Source organism: Bradysia coprophila, chromosome IV, assembly GCF_014529535.1.
Source record: "Bradysia coprophila strain Holo2 chromosome IV, BU_Bcop_v1, whole genome shotgun sequence".
NCBI lineage: Eukaryota > Metazoa > Arthropoda > Insecta > Diptera > Sciaridae > Bradysia > Bradysia coprophila.
Window position 1 is genome coordinate 4772813 of NC_050738.1, and position 14627 is coordinate 4787439.

At 34.1% G+C, this 14627-nt stretch overlaps 1 protein-coding gene across 2 annotated transcripts in view; it reads left to right on the plus strand.

Moving 5' to 3' along the window:
* The window catches only part of LOC119085930 (putative uncharacterized protein DDB_G0288043), a 59877-nt gene that overhangs the window by 23005 nt on the left and 22245 nt on the right, over positions 1-14627 (plus strand). Inside the window, exon 1 of one of the 2 annotated variants that reach the window (XM_037196483.1) lies at positions 12951-13098. The exons of the other annotated variant lie outside the window; for it this stretch is intronic. The gene's annotated coding sequence lies outside the window, so the exon portion shown is untranslated. Of the gene's footprint in view, positions 1-12950; positions 13099-14627 lie in introns of those variants that run through there. 2 annotated transcript variants of the gene reach the window in all.

Sequence of the window (14627 nt, forward strand, 5' to 3'; positions counted from 1 at the left end):
CTGTGCATTACTGCAACTCTCCATATAAACGTAAATTAATGGATTTATCGTTGAATTGAAATTGATACCGTTGTCATTGATGAAGTGATTCTCGTGTAAAATCTTACCATTTTAAAGCTGTGTAGAAATCCATTACCACACAAATGCACTTGATCTCAATATTCATTAAATGTTGTTTTTTGTTTTTACTCACCCAGTCCTCCGAACAGCCAAATATTTGAGTAATTTTCACATTTAGCTCTTTTGGGGCCGTTCATAAATTACGTAACGCAAAAATCAACATTTTTCAGACCCCCCCCCGGGTCTGTAACGCTAAAAGGGTCAAGTTTGACCCAATTTTGTTAGAACCGTAACGCTTGCCTCATACCCCCCCCCCTCCCCCCTCTAGCGTTACGTAATTTATGAACGGCCCCTTTGAGTCGTCACAGGAATTTATTGTCGTGCAATTTTCCAAATTCAGAGTAATAAAAATTAAAACGTTTTACATTAAATGGGTTGGTTTGTCGTGGACAAGTTCCCAATTAATGGGCCAACCGCAAGAGCTAATTTATGACTGAAGTTCATTATTGGGTCAACTTTTCGGTGCTTTAAAATAAATTTAAAAAAAAACTTTTGATATTAGCCAAATGAATTCAACAATCTGCTGTTGTATGTATGGCTTCTTTATAACACTGGAATACCAGAACCAATGAACTCCTGTCGACGAGTATTTTTCAGTTCTGTTTCACTGAATTTGTTCAACCACAAAACCAACAACTTTTGCGTTCTACAAACAATTAAAAAGTTGCTTAAATTGCTGACTGACATAAAATTCACACAAGCATAACATAATATTACCATCAAAATAAATGTACTTTTAACATGGGGTATAATATGCCATTCTATAAATTCTTATGCGAGAACAGTTCTGATTTAAAGTACCCACATGTATTGTATATCATTTTGTGTAAATGATGTGTATGCGAGCACCTACTTTATGCAATAATACGCCCAATAACGGAAATAAATGTTATTCGAAAGGATATTCACTGCACGGTTTGGTACATTTATTGCGGATGTTATTGAGTTGAATTTGAACGTATTTATAGAGAGAATGAGGGGTTCCCGGGTTTAGATAAAAAATACTTTGCTTTAGGTTTTTTGCCTTTGTTTTTTTCTGATTCGTTTTGTTTTGAACTTCACTGCGAACCGAACACGTGTCGGTGTATTTATTAGGAAGGAAGGAAATGATTAAAATCGTTGTTTATAGCTCGTTTCGTTTTAATGAGTTCAAATTTTCTTGTTCCGAAAGCAAATCATTTCCAATTGACTGAGATTTTGATGAAATTTTTCAATTGACCGAGAAGAACTCGGACAATTCCAGGCTGAAACGTCTGCGAGTTTGTGGAGCATATATATTTAACTAAACTTTTGTTCAGATGGTTAGCTGTTCAATGTATAGATAGTGTTCACAAATATATATATCATCAATTCTTCATCAATGGAGTTGAGTATCGTTGATAATTTCCATCACTTAACTTGGAATTGATTTAAGTAATTTTCACGATCTCTATTATGGATTGCCTTGCGATTGACTATCTTTAATATCCATCGGTTTAGCTGGTGGATGACACCACATAATTTCCACTGTCCATCGGTAATATCTTATCTATGCTATGTTCCCTTACCAAGCTCTGTTCCAATGATGATTTCGTTTCGTTGATCTGTCATTGAGTTTCTGTTCTAACATAGTATACAGTTCAACTATTTAATTGTCCGTCTGTCCTCTATGTTTTTAAGTCCTAATCATATCCGTGTCTTCTTTACTTAACTATCTTAACCACAATCACAAGATCAATGTTTTGTCCCATTAAAATGATAATTACAGAAAAACGGATTTCAAAATTGATGTAGAACCCGTAGAACCACTTCTGAGATCCAATTTTCCACTTCTACCACCACTACAGTTAGACTGACAACGGTAAGACAGTTCCTTTATGTTGAAGAAATCATTAGATAATATTTTCGATGTTAAAAATTCATTGCATACCATCCATCTAACACACATATCTTTACACGTTCGTATTATGAAGCACAGCTAACCATTAAAGTTCAAATTACACATTTTCTCTAATAACAATGGACAAGAGTATGATGGAAACAAAATACGAATGTAATGAGAACTGAATTCCTTTAGTTTCAACATTATGATACCATAATCATTTACATGTCAAAGAAAATACCTTTTCGACAATGTAGAGATGAAAAAAATATGAAACGAGTTACGAAAGAATCCCATTGAAAACGTTTAAAAAATTCTTTAAATTCTAACAATCAACACACACACTCGACAAAAAAAAGTACGACAAAATTCGTTTGAACTTTGTTTTGGAGTGGAATAAATTCAATTTCCTTAATATATTATACTCAAAATTATATAGGATTTGAATTTGGGAATGTGTTCCTATGAAATGCCATATAGCGTTGGTTGTGATTGTAATTGGTATATACAAAACACTTCGTAATATATGGCGTGGATAAGATCGTAAATTAATTTAAAAACGAAACGAAAAAAAAAATATTTTCATTAACTATAAGGCGGCAGAAGATCATTATTTGATAGAACCCAATTTAATTGAGAGAGAAAATGTCAAAGATTACCACGCTGCATTGAATTCATAATATATGTAACAACGTCCATAAATAAAAGATTAGTTCTTTTAATACAGGCACTGTCTCTCAACTCTCGCTAGCGAATGCACAGCACTATATTTGTATTCAATTTGTTGAAGTGAAGAAAACATTCATTTTCATTGGAATAGTGTACACTTTTCGGGTTCAAAATACTTTAAATTGATGTTTTAAACATAGAGTACATGACGATATGGATGGCTTTCGAGACAGACAGTCATTGACGGAGACTATTTAAAAATTAAAAATTTAATTTTTCCGATTTTCTATTAAAATTAAATTGATCTCTGCTTCCCAGAGTGAAAGGTTAAAATGTTTGTATTTTATTGGCTAACAGCATGACTGAATGACCGATGAATGGATTTCCGTTTTAGTACATACAAAAGACAGCATTCAGTCAATCCATTGTCCAGCTGAAGAGCACGAAAGTACATTAAAATTGTGTGGGATGCAAAATTGACCGTTTCTATAGTTCACATAGAAAAGGTTTTGGGGTTACATAAGCACTTGAAATAGATCCCACTGCGAATCGACACCTGTTCACAAATCTTCTCAAACGAATTTCCTGTTTATTGCAAAACTAATAGCAACACTGAGGCGAAAAGGTAAAAGGTTGTTTCTACCTGAAGAGTTCAACTACCTGAAAGATAAGGTAGCGCTAAAAACTGACACTAAATGTGACAAAATTACAGCTTTAATATGTCGTGCATAATATTAAAAGTGTACGTAATGCAGACTGAGAATATATTCACCGTCATAATACAAAAGTAATCACATGGTAATGGTTAATGGTGTTCTTTTTGTATAACTCGAAATCTTCCATTATTCTTTATGTCGTTTCGTAAAAGGGAAACCAAATGTATATTCTATTCAGCACGCCTCTATGACTTCCTCTGCGCTTCTATTATAGCTTTAATGTGCTTTAGAGGAAGAAATTGATTTTATGTTAATTCGAGACGTAGATTTTAATATTATACAAGACGAACAAAAAAAAAATTGGAATAACAAAAGCATTCTGATAATCGTCTCTCAGACGATGTTATTAACCAATTTAACAGGTTGAATATAATGTCGATTTAAAAATAAAATTGCAGCAAAAGACCCACAAGATTCTGTAGCATAAGTCTGAATGTTTGAAACGACTCAAACTGCCCGCGTCTAATTATTGGAACTAAGAAATTCTGCTCAGAAACTTTTGTAAATGGTTTACTATCACGTCATCTACCATAACTTCAGAGGAAGACCAAAATCCTCTCAAAACTAAATCTGCTACTTCCTTTGTTGATACTATGGTCTAGTGTTTGACTTGATAGTCTTTATTACGCCTTGAAATAATATAGACCGCTTGCAGGAGCTCATCGTTCATTTTTGTGTCCGTCGTCGATAGAAGATGACCAACAAAGTTGACAATTGTTCGATTGTTATCGCTTCTGGGATCAACAAAAAAAAATCAACGTCCTGGCATTTCGTACGAGCCTAGGAATACGAAATACGACATCATAGCATACAAAGTCGATTAATCGAGAGGAAAATTTCCCATTTCATTTTCCATCATTTTTTTTGTGAATTTTTGCACGATATTGCTTTTCCAGTTCCCATTCTCTTCAACCCTGTGTCATGATAAGATTTAAATTTGTGGGATACAGTGAGATTAACATACAATGAAATTGAAAATATTGTCACTCTTAAGCCGCGACTGTGTTACGTTAAAAATTCATGGATTTTTGTGACAAATTGAATCGCTTTCGACTCTTTTGATGTTGAACACGCACATAATTCATTCGAAAGAATACAAGCTGCCATGATAATTCAAAATCAATAACGGATTGATTGAAAAGAAGAGTCATTTTCCAGCAAATTAAGTTTCCTGATTTTTTTTTGTCAATACTCGACACACCACTCGAGGTGCTGCATTCTTTAAATAGTGTCGTTTTCAATTCACTTCCTCTCTGCGATGCAATAATGTGTGGAAAAGCTTAATAAAATTATTGATTTACGCTTGAACGAATGTGAACTTAACAAAACTACAAACAATCTGTGATCGTGAACATAATACATTTTCGACACCGGATACCAGCATTTACAATCAAAAGAGAAAGGAATATTTAAACGTTTTCAATTAATATCCGATATCCACATTTGGTATAGGAGCGGTTGTTGGAGGTGTTTTGGAATACCAAGCAATAATCGAATATTTCCAGAAGTTATTGGTTATAATTGTACTGAAACCAATAAACGTGTCTCGAATGCAATGTTCAGTTGAACGTTCTGCAGAGTGTACAGCAAACGAAAATGAAGTATGTCCTTTTATAATTGGAGCAGCAATTTTTTTTATCAATCTTTCTTGGTAATGATGTCTACCAACATCTTGTCGACACATTGACTCTTGTTTAATAGTCACAATTCCGTTCTAAAATGAAGTTACCAACGGTAGTCGTTTAGTCGTTGAATATTTTTCCCATTATACTGGAAACGGTTCATCATCATAACCATCTGAAATAAATTGCTTGTCTACTAACTACCACATAGTGACTTAAAGTCCGCCCAACCTAGAAATATGAAAGCTCGTGTCAGTCTTCTCTCTCTCCATATATATGCTGCAATATAGCTTGGTTAATGGGTGACAGATGATGAACCACCTCTCGTCACATCACACAATTTACGATCTCGGCTTTTTTTTCCTCAAAATTTGTTTTACCAACTTTTATATTTATAGTCCGCTGGTACCATTATAGTTATTTAGAAAACCTAATTGCTCTGGTCCCATGTGGTCAATAAATGTGTTTATTTGCGCCAAACTGAAGGCACATAATAAATTAACTCTGTTCATCAAACAGCGCTTAAACCGAATTTTTGTTCGTTACGTCTCGATAGAGATATTTTCTACTTTGTGTATGTGTACTCCTTACTCCGTCCGACGGGTCGGAAAAATGGATGAGAGTAGAATATTGAAATGATTTTATTGTCAGCTGATGCGATGAAAGTGTACATCAAAAGAGTGTGTGTCTACCAGACGATGCGAATGGAATTTTTGTCGATGTTCAGTTTATATATTCTGGACAGATAGCACGTTAAACGTTTATTGACAAAAATTCATAGGCTAATGACTCTGTTAACCGACATCATTCCATCACCATAAGGAGATAACAACCGTAATCAGCAAATAATAAAGATGTAACCGAAGACGACGATTTGTATTTGAAAAGTATTATGTTCAACGTTCATATATGTCCATAAGTCGCCATATACGTTTGTAAGTACTGTTTGAACAATAAACAACATTGTACCAGAGCTGGCCATCCGACGAACACGGCTGCTAAGCTAATGCTTCATGTATGGTTTAATGTTTATGCAACGTATATTATAATGTAAATATGGATGTGGATGCGGACAATCTAATGATTATATTAAGCGTGTGGTTTTGAGTTGGTGTCATATAATTTATGTAGTGCTAATGGTGTGTCCATAATGTTTATTAAAGCGACAATTTATTTAAAGTATAAAGGAACGATCACAATTCAATGCGCAATAATCAGTGCAATGTTTGATATAGTGATGATGAATGCCATCGTTAATTTGGAAACAAATGGACAAAGTCGTCTTCTGAAGTAGTCATGCCATTCATCAACATCATCATCACACACGCTTGTTTATTGGATACAAAAACGAATTTATTGTTCTATGTTGAGTATCAACTGTTCATTTTCACAGTCAGATTGTTTTTAGCCTCGTGTGCAGTGTAAAGGTATGGGGACATGTGGCGTTTTTAAAATAAGGGTGTAAGGGTCTAAGGGCTTTTTCGAGTTTGAAGAATGAGGATGTGGGTCCGTCAACTTTGCGAGGAGTAAGAGTAAGACATATTTTTGGACCAAACATTCTTAAAATCAATTTTTACCATGAAAACAGAATCTACAAAAATGTAGATCATGTTGGCTTCATTTGAACAAAAAAGAGCCATCCTGGCTTCATGGTAAAAAAATAATTTAAAGAATGTCTCGCCCATAAGTCAGTGAATACCTTTATATTCCGGTGCCGTACGGGGTCTGTGTAGGCATTTCACTTCTTTGTAAAAAAATTTTCATTAAAAACATTTTAGAATGTAGCTGCTTCGCAAAAACACAGGCGAGCAATTAAAAATTGTACGTCCCTGACATCCCTTCATCTAAATTTCAAACTCGCAGGCATGAATAAAAATTAGTGAGCAGAACAATGTCGCCATGTTAGCAAACTCTTCAAATTTGTTGTGTATTGCACATTGGTCGAACAATGTTTTATACATTAGATACCCGAGACCGTGAATATATATGGCGTATGGCCACACGATAAACTTTAACGTTCAACAATGTATATGGTGTGTGTAATGTTACATGGTGTGTTATGGTTTGTTGATCAGAAAACCAATTCAGGTATCAAAACACAAAATTATTCAATGTTTCCGGTAATAAAACACAATGCATTAGATGAGGCTATGCATATTCTGTGTACAGAACGAATGCTAGAATAAATTTTGATAAAAATCAAATTTTTGTTTTGTTCTCGGTTTGGTTGATGTAAATTTAAACTTTTTTTTTGCTTGTTTCCGTTTTTTTAATTTTTTTTTTTTGATGAAAACATCGAATTGAAATCAAAAGTGGACACTTTGTATGGTCAAACCTTCTATTAAATGTACTTGTACTCATTTGAACGAAGTGAATACTTCGGAATAATTCCCTTGACTGAAAGTCAGGGTCTTATGAAAGAAAATACCCTTAAATGTCCGTAACGCTAAGTTCACTTTGATATTTTGAAAATGTTCTACATTGGCAAAAAACGTTAAATACAGAAAACGTCCGTACACTTGTGGACTCGATAACTCGAGTAATTCTTTACTGATTTGCAAAATTTTGGTTTTAATCGACGGAGAATGAAAATCATGAGGTTAAGTTCGTAGATGGGCAATATTGGAGTAATGAGATGGGAGTAATTCTCAAGAGAATTTTATTCCTTGTTACCGCGATAACTTCCCTAATTCTTATCCGATTTTCAAATTTTTTGTGTTATTCGACGAAGATTGAAATTCTTGAGGTTGAGTTTGCAGATGGATAATGTTAGAACAACGAGATGGGAGAAATTCTACACAGACGCTTTTCTTTGTGGACTCGATAACTCGAGTAATTCTTTACCGATTTTCAAAATTTTGGTTCTAATCGACGGAGAATGAAAATCATGAGGTTAAGTTCGTAGATGGGCAATATTGGAATAATGAGATGGGAGTAATTCTCAAGAGATTTTTTTACTTGTTACCGCGATAACTTCCATAATTCGTATCCGATTTTCAAAGATTTTGTATTAATCGACGAAGATTGAAACTCTTGAGGCTGAGTTTGTAGATGGATAATGTTCGAACAACGAGATGGGATAAATTCTACACAGGCGCTTTCTCTTGTTACCGCGCGATAACTTGAGTAATTTTTACCCGATTTTCAAATTTTTTGTTTTAATTGACAGATAATGATATTGGAGTAGTGAGTTTGGAGTAATTGTAAACATATTGTCAGAAATTCTGGATTTCTGGTCTAACAATTAAGAAGTACTTCCCAAAAGAGTTTTTGCTTGCTTACCGATAGCTCGAGTAATTCTCAGAGGCTTCAAAAATCAATTTCGACTAGTAGTTCATGTGGTCGAACATTGGAATTTAATTGTACTAGTAATCTGGGATATACGACCATTTTTGAGTGAAATCCGTATTCTTAAAAGATTTTTTTTCGGTCCTAAAATGTTTGAACGAGTGTGAACTTTGCGGCCAGAGCGAAGCGAGGGCCGTAATTCACACGAGTTATATTTTTTCAAGAGATAGGCAGGAAATACGCCACCTTTTCAGCTCATTTAGTTGACTATATGGAGACTCATATTAGGTATTAAACGTACCTCGCTGGACCTTCCATTCATAGCGTATGTTTTCTGTTATTTGACACTCATAGAGCTTTTTAGGAGACAATATAGGAGACTCGTAATAGAGTAAAACATCGCTCGCTAGGCCAGCAACTCATAGCTCTTTTTGTTTCTGCAGAAAATTAAATTAAATTTGAGTAAAATGAAGCATGTGATGGCTGCTGTTTTCTAAATAAAAGAGACATTGATTTTTCATGTGAATATAATTTTGTGATCGTTGTTACAAGATATGGCAGAAATTATACTCAGACGATGATCCTTGTTATCGTGATAACTTAAGTAATTTTTACCCGATTTTAAGGTCGTAGATGGATAATATTGGAGTAGTGAGGTTCCAGAAAAAATTCGACGAGCAAGTGAATCTGGATTTCTGGTCGAACAATCTAGAAGTCTAGAACAATCTTGCTTGCTTGATAACACGATAACTCGAGTAATTCTCAGAGGCTTCAAAAATCGCAGATTTGAAAATATTAATTGTTTTCGACCAGCATCGTAATTCATGTGGTTAAATTCGAACATTGGACTTTATTGGACTGGTAATCTGCGATATACAATTTTTGCGTGAAATCGTGTTCTTAAAAGAAATTTTTTCGTTCCTAAAGTGTTTGCACGAGTGTGAATTTTGCCAGAGCGAAGCGAGGGCCGTAATTCACATGAGTTTTTTTTTCAAGAGGTAGGCAAGAAATGTGCCACCTGTTCAACGCTTTTAGTAGACTATGTAGGAGACTCATATTAGGAGTAAGACATCGCTCGCTGGACCTTCAACTCATAGCTCTTTTTGTTTCTTCAGGAAATTAAATAAATATGAGTAAAATGAAGCATGTGATGACTGCTGTTTTCTGAATAAAAGAGACATCACCTTTTCATGTGACTTTAATTTTGTGATCTCAAAAACACCACCTCATTTAAAAATGGTTAGAAAACTAAGACTGGAATTATAGAAAAAAAATAGCCAGTCAATGGACATGACCCACCCAAGAGGTGGGGCCTAGTAAATTTTATCAATCAAAATTAAACTCCCCCGATCATGAATTACGCAAGAAGAACGTCTCGGTAAAAGTTACATGACATAAACAGCATTGGCTGCAATTAATTTTTGTGTCATTCCATTTTTTTTTGATTTCGAAATTTATTCACATGATGTTTCTTTTTACCTTCAAGAAATATTTGAGAAGTCAACAAAAAAAATAAATAAATACCGTGTTCATGTAGGCTGCATCCACCTCATTATCGGCACATGTTAAAAGTGTATATTCAAATGTAAATAAATACAGCGAAACACACAAAACAATAATTCAAATCTTAAACGAGTTCACAAGTTTCATTTTTTTCTTATTCTCATTTTTCAAAAGCGTTTTTGATAAGTAAAAGGTATAATATACATATCTAATCAATAACATACAAGGTAAACATATTGTTAAAAATTATAATCTCACTGGATGTTGTGAACGGCGCGCGCGAACGCGTGGTCTTTAATAAGCATACACACCGGTTTTTGTGCATGGGCGTTTTTCTTGAAAAAAAGAAAAAAAAAATTGACGAATTTCAGCTAATTTAAAAAGAAGAAAAAAAAAATCTTTTACAAGATCCATTTACGTACACAAACAGTGAACATAGTTTTGAAACTAGCTTGCGCATAAATCCTACACAGAAATTATTATGATTATTTTTTGAGTCTATGGTCATATTATACACCCACTATGGCAGGGAATTTAAACCATAAAAGTGTAATATTTTACTACATATCAAATATGGATGGGAAGTGTGCGTGCCTATATTTGAGAAAAAATTTAATATTTTTTTAAATGTACCACGTCTGCCCACGAGCCATTACATAAAATTCGAACATTGAATGAACGGCAGATTATTAACACTGAAGAAATATTGTTAAGGAAACTTAAATACGGAAAAGGTCGTTTCCATTAATACCCATCTATGAGTAGAAACCAAGCAATTCTATCTAACTATCCCATTCATCAGTTTTTGTAGAAAAGGGCTTTTTCATTCCCTTTAATAGGTTGAACACAGATCAAATTCCTGTCGCATTTTTTATCGACAAAAAACTTGTATATAATGCACATCCTGTTTGGTGGGTAAAGAACGTTTAGGTAGAGATATCTTTTACAATTATTTTATGATCATCGTAATCATTTTTGGAGACTATCGAGTCTAAACTATTGAGTTAATCTATTTAATCAAAATTATTTATTTTTATTTTTTTGTGAATGGTCTTGTGTGGTCTATACATACCACCTAGAAGAAACAGTAAATTTAGAAGGTAATTATACACTCGAATGCGGGTGAAACTGTTATTATGATTGAATTTCATAACAAATTTTTCTTCTTTTTTTTCGTTCATATTTTCCGTGGTATTTTTCCGCATTGATTTAAATTTCGATGTTAAAAATGAAAAATAAAAAAATTCCGATAAAAATATGTCATTGTCACTGCTGGTAAAATTCAATAAAGCATGCAATTAAATGCAGTGCGTTGGGAAACAAAAATTGAGAGAACATAACCATTCTGAATAGGACTAGTTAACCAAGTTATATAAGTCGAGTGACAACTGACAACCAAAATGGTGTGGTTTCCAATTAATTTTGTTCATCATCACCACCGACAAATTACGGATAGGCGTTGACGTATTATGTATTACATAATATGTGTGGCGCCGCGGGTAATGAAAAATGATTTCAGTTCAGTATTGACACGGAACAATCGGGAAATATGTTATCGAAAATAGTTAACTTTTAATGTGGAATATTAATGTTAATGTAAAAAGAACTGATGGGACGTTTGTTCACGTAAACCAGGCCAACCGGGACATATCAATCAAACTGGGTTTATGAATTTTATAGACAACATAAAACGAAAATCAAACTTCGAATGGGAAAGTTGTTGATACGTAAATAAATACGGGAGATCAATAGCAAGGAATCTAATGCATTTGACAAGCGGAAGTCCTATAAAAATTGAGAGTATTTTATCTGAAGGGACATGAGAAGTTTTATTAGATACAGCACCGGTTTTATTTACTCATTCTGGGGCATAGTCTTCTACAAGGCTCGGAAAAGTTTCGGGTTTGTCTGGTTTCAATTCAGGTTGACCCGAACCGGATTTTAATCCGAAGCTGAACTAAAATTTCAGGTTCAACCCGAAATTTACCCGAAGCTGAAATTTTTGATTTCGAGTTCAACCCGAACCGGACCCGAACCCGATCTGGTTCTACCCGAACCGGACCCGAACCCGATCTGGTTCTACCCGAATCTGTCCCGAACATTTCTTTTCTGCAGCTAATTTCGAGGCTAATTTTGCCTTCCTTTGATATTGAATTAACGATACTTGATAGAGACCGACGGAATTGACCTAATACACGGAAAACAACCCCAATCACATCCCCTTTCTATTGTTTTTGTTTAAAGTGGCTACAGCAGTGCAGAATCTCATCGTGATTTTCACAGAAAATAGAGATATGTTTCATACTCAAGGCATCGAGCCTCCACTTAAATCGTTGTGTCCATCATCATTCATCAGTGAACATTCAAATGTTATAAATTAGTGCCCAGTTACTGAGCGACGGTTTGTTCAGTCAAGTAATCTAAAATGCAATTTACATCGAGAACTCTTCATCACTTGTGATGATCGAATTTCAAATGTTTGAAATTCGAAACAAGACTGAAATGCGAATACGAATGTGTCCAACAATTATTCACATTAAATGCGCTTTATCAGCAGAACGTTCAACATACAAACACTTTTTTGCATAATCGACCTCCTTTTATTGCGCCGATATATATATATCCGTTAATGTTTTGCATAATTATTTCGAATACTGTTTAATTAACACCATTTATGTGAACCACTGAGTTATAATGACAAAATTGATTTATATCCAGACCTCCGTCTGAGGATTATACTCCTAAACACATTTGTTGCAATGATATACATTGAATTCGATACAAAACAATGAGGCAAGCATATTACGGCTTTAATAGCGTTGCAATCAATTTATTTCCGTATTGTACACATTTCACACTATCCAGAATAGCAACCAACTATTAGTGAATAGAATCCATTCTCCATTTCCATAACCGAGAACATCATTACATGCTGCTACTACTACTTAAAACTACTATTCTCTGTTCACTGTACGTTCAAATACATATCCAAACAGAATGATATTATTTGCATAAAACCGAGTTGTTTGCTATTACTTCATGCGAACATAGTCATTTTATCTTGTTTTCTTATCGCCATAGAGGATTTGATATACACATTTTGTCGTATCAACATTAAACTACTCTAAACAAATCTTTCCAGTTAGATGTTGTTCTATTTTTTTGTTGTCAGTACGTTCCCTCTGTCCGCTCTGTGTGCGCATCTGAATGAATTCAATTTAGTGGAAATTTGAAACTAACTCGAATTTAAATAATTTCTGATAAGATTGTTGGTTGTTGGCTGTCGCAATCACTGAATTTATTGCAGCCACAATTCGAGGTAATTTTTGTATTCCTCCGTCTAACTTTGAAAAAGGAACGATTGTGTGGTGGCACAATGAAAAGTTTGTTTGAACTGCACAGAAAATAAGTCAATTGTTTGGCATATTCACGGTATCCTGTTTGTTTATTTATTCGTACATTTAATGTGTTAATGTAAATAAAGCAATAAATTGAGACAGTTTTGCGAATAGTTGTTAAGTAGAGCATACAAGATAAAAGCGGGTTCGATACGAGGTTCAGTGTACGTGATCGAATACTTGTGGTGATTAAATTAGGTGGCGAGGTGAAGACTCTACAAATATCTCAGATATAAATGCTTGTAAATAAATAAACGATAAGGAATAGACAAAAGTCTTAATTTTATTAGATAGTGTGGGTGTCTCTCTGTTAATTATTGTTCTGATGATCACTTCTCTCATTAAAATGTTTATCCAACAGTTCTGTCGTTAATTTATGCAGAAATGTTTCTTTCAAAGAAATTTAAAAATTTCCGAACATTTGTATTCCAAAGTTTCAAAGTTCTAATGATTATTAATCAACACTATTAATTAGTATGCCGACGCATGCACTTTGATAAAAACAAATGTTGTTATGATGACCGACCAACAAATTGAATGCACCAGACAAAGTCAATATTTTAACATGAATATTCAAAAAGATTAATCAAAATCACTACACTCGATAAGCAAGTGTGTGTAGGCACTGTTCGGTGCATATTTAATTTTATTTAATTAATCGTTTCGTTCAACTTATTATTCTCGTGTAGAAATGATATATTGACCGTTTCGTTTGTTATGATATCTGAAACCAATCTGCCCACTTAATTTGTAAATATATTTTTCTTTGATTACTCAATATAAGACGCGCGTGCATTTGATATAATATTCAAATTGTTATGTTTTCTTAATTCTTATTTATTTAAATGGCACAACAACAAAACGAACAAGGAATTGAATTACGAATACATCTTATCTTGATTGTTTATTCAACCATTCAACGTTGCTGCTTCGCATTGTTCTTCTTTGCAGCAGGGACTAAAGTAAGGAACAAGCCTGTAGGCAATTGGCGACAGTGCCCCTCAAAATGGCTACACTGCGATCGACATTTGCCACCACCGAAATTTCTCGGTAAAATGAGTCAGAAAGTTTGAATTCTAACGCCAAAATTTGAACTTGTCGAATATTTGCTGGCTGCGGACATAATAGACAATAAACACACTCATTCTATCCGATCTCGACAGTCGTTGTTTCAATTAAGTATTTCAAACAATGGTCTTTCTAACAATGGTTGATGTTGATTGAACGTGAGCGAGTATTTTTTGTGTGTCATTCCTGAAAAATGGTAAATAAACGTAAAAGCGGTCATCAAAAAAGAAAAGAAACTGAAGAAAAGTTTCGAAGTAATTTGGCAGATCGTCCTGGCCAGTTGAAAATTTCTAATTGGTTTAAGGAAAGCTTTGTACCAGGTTCCAATTCGGTGGAATCAAATACCAATGACAATGTCACGGATGATTCGAACGAAGGTAAC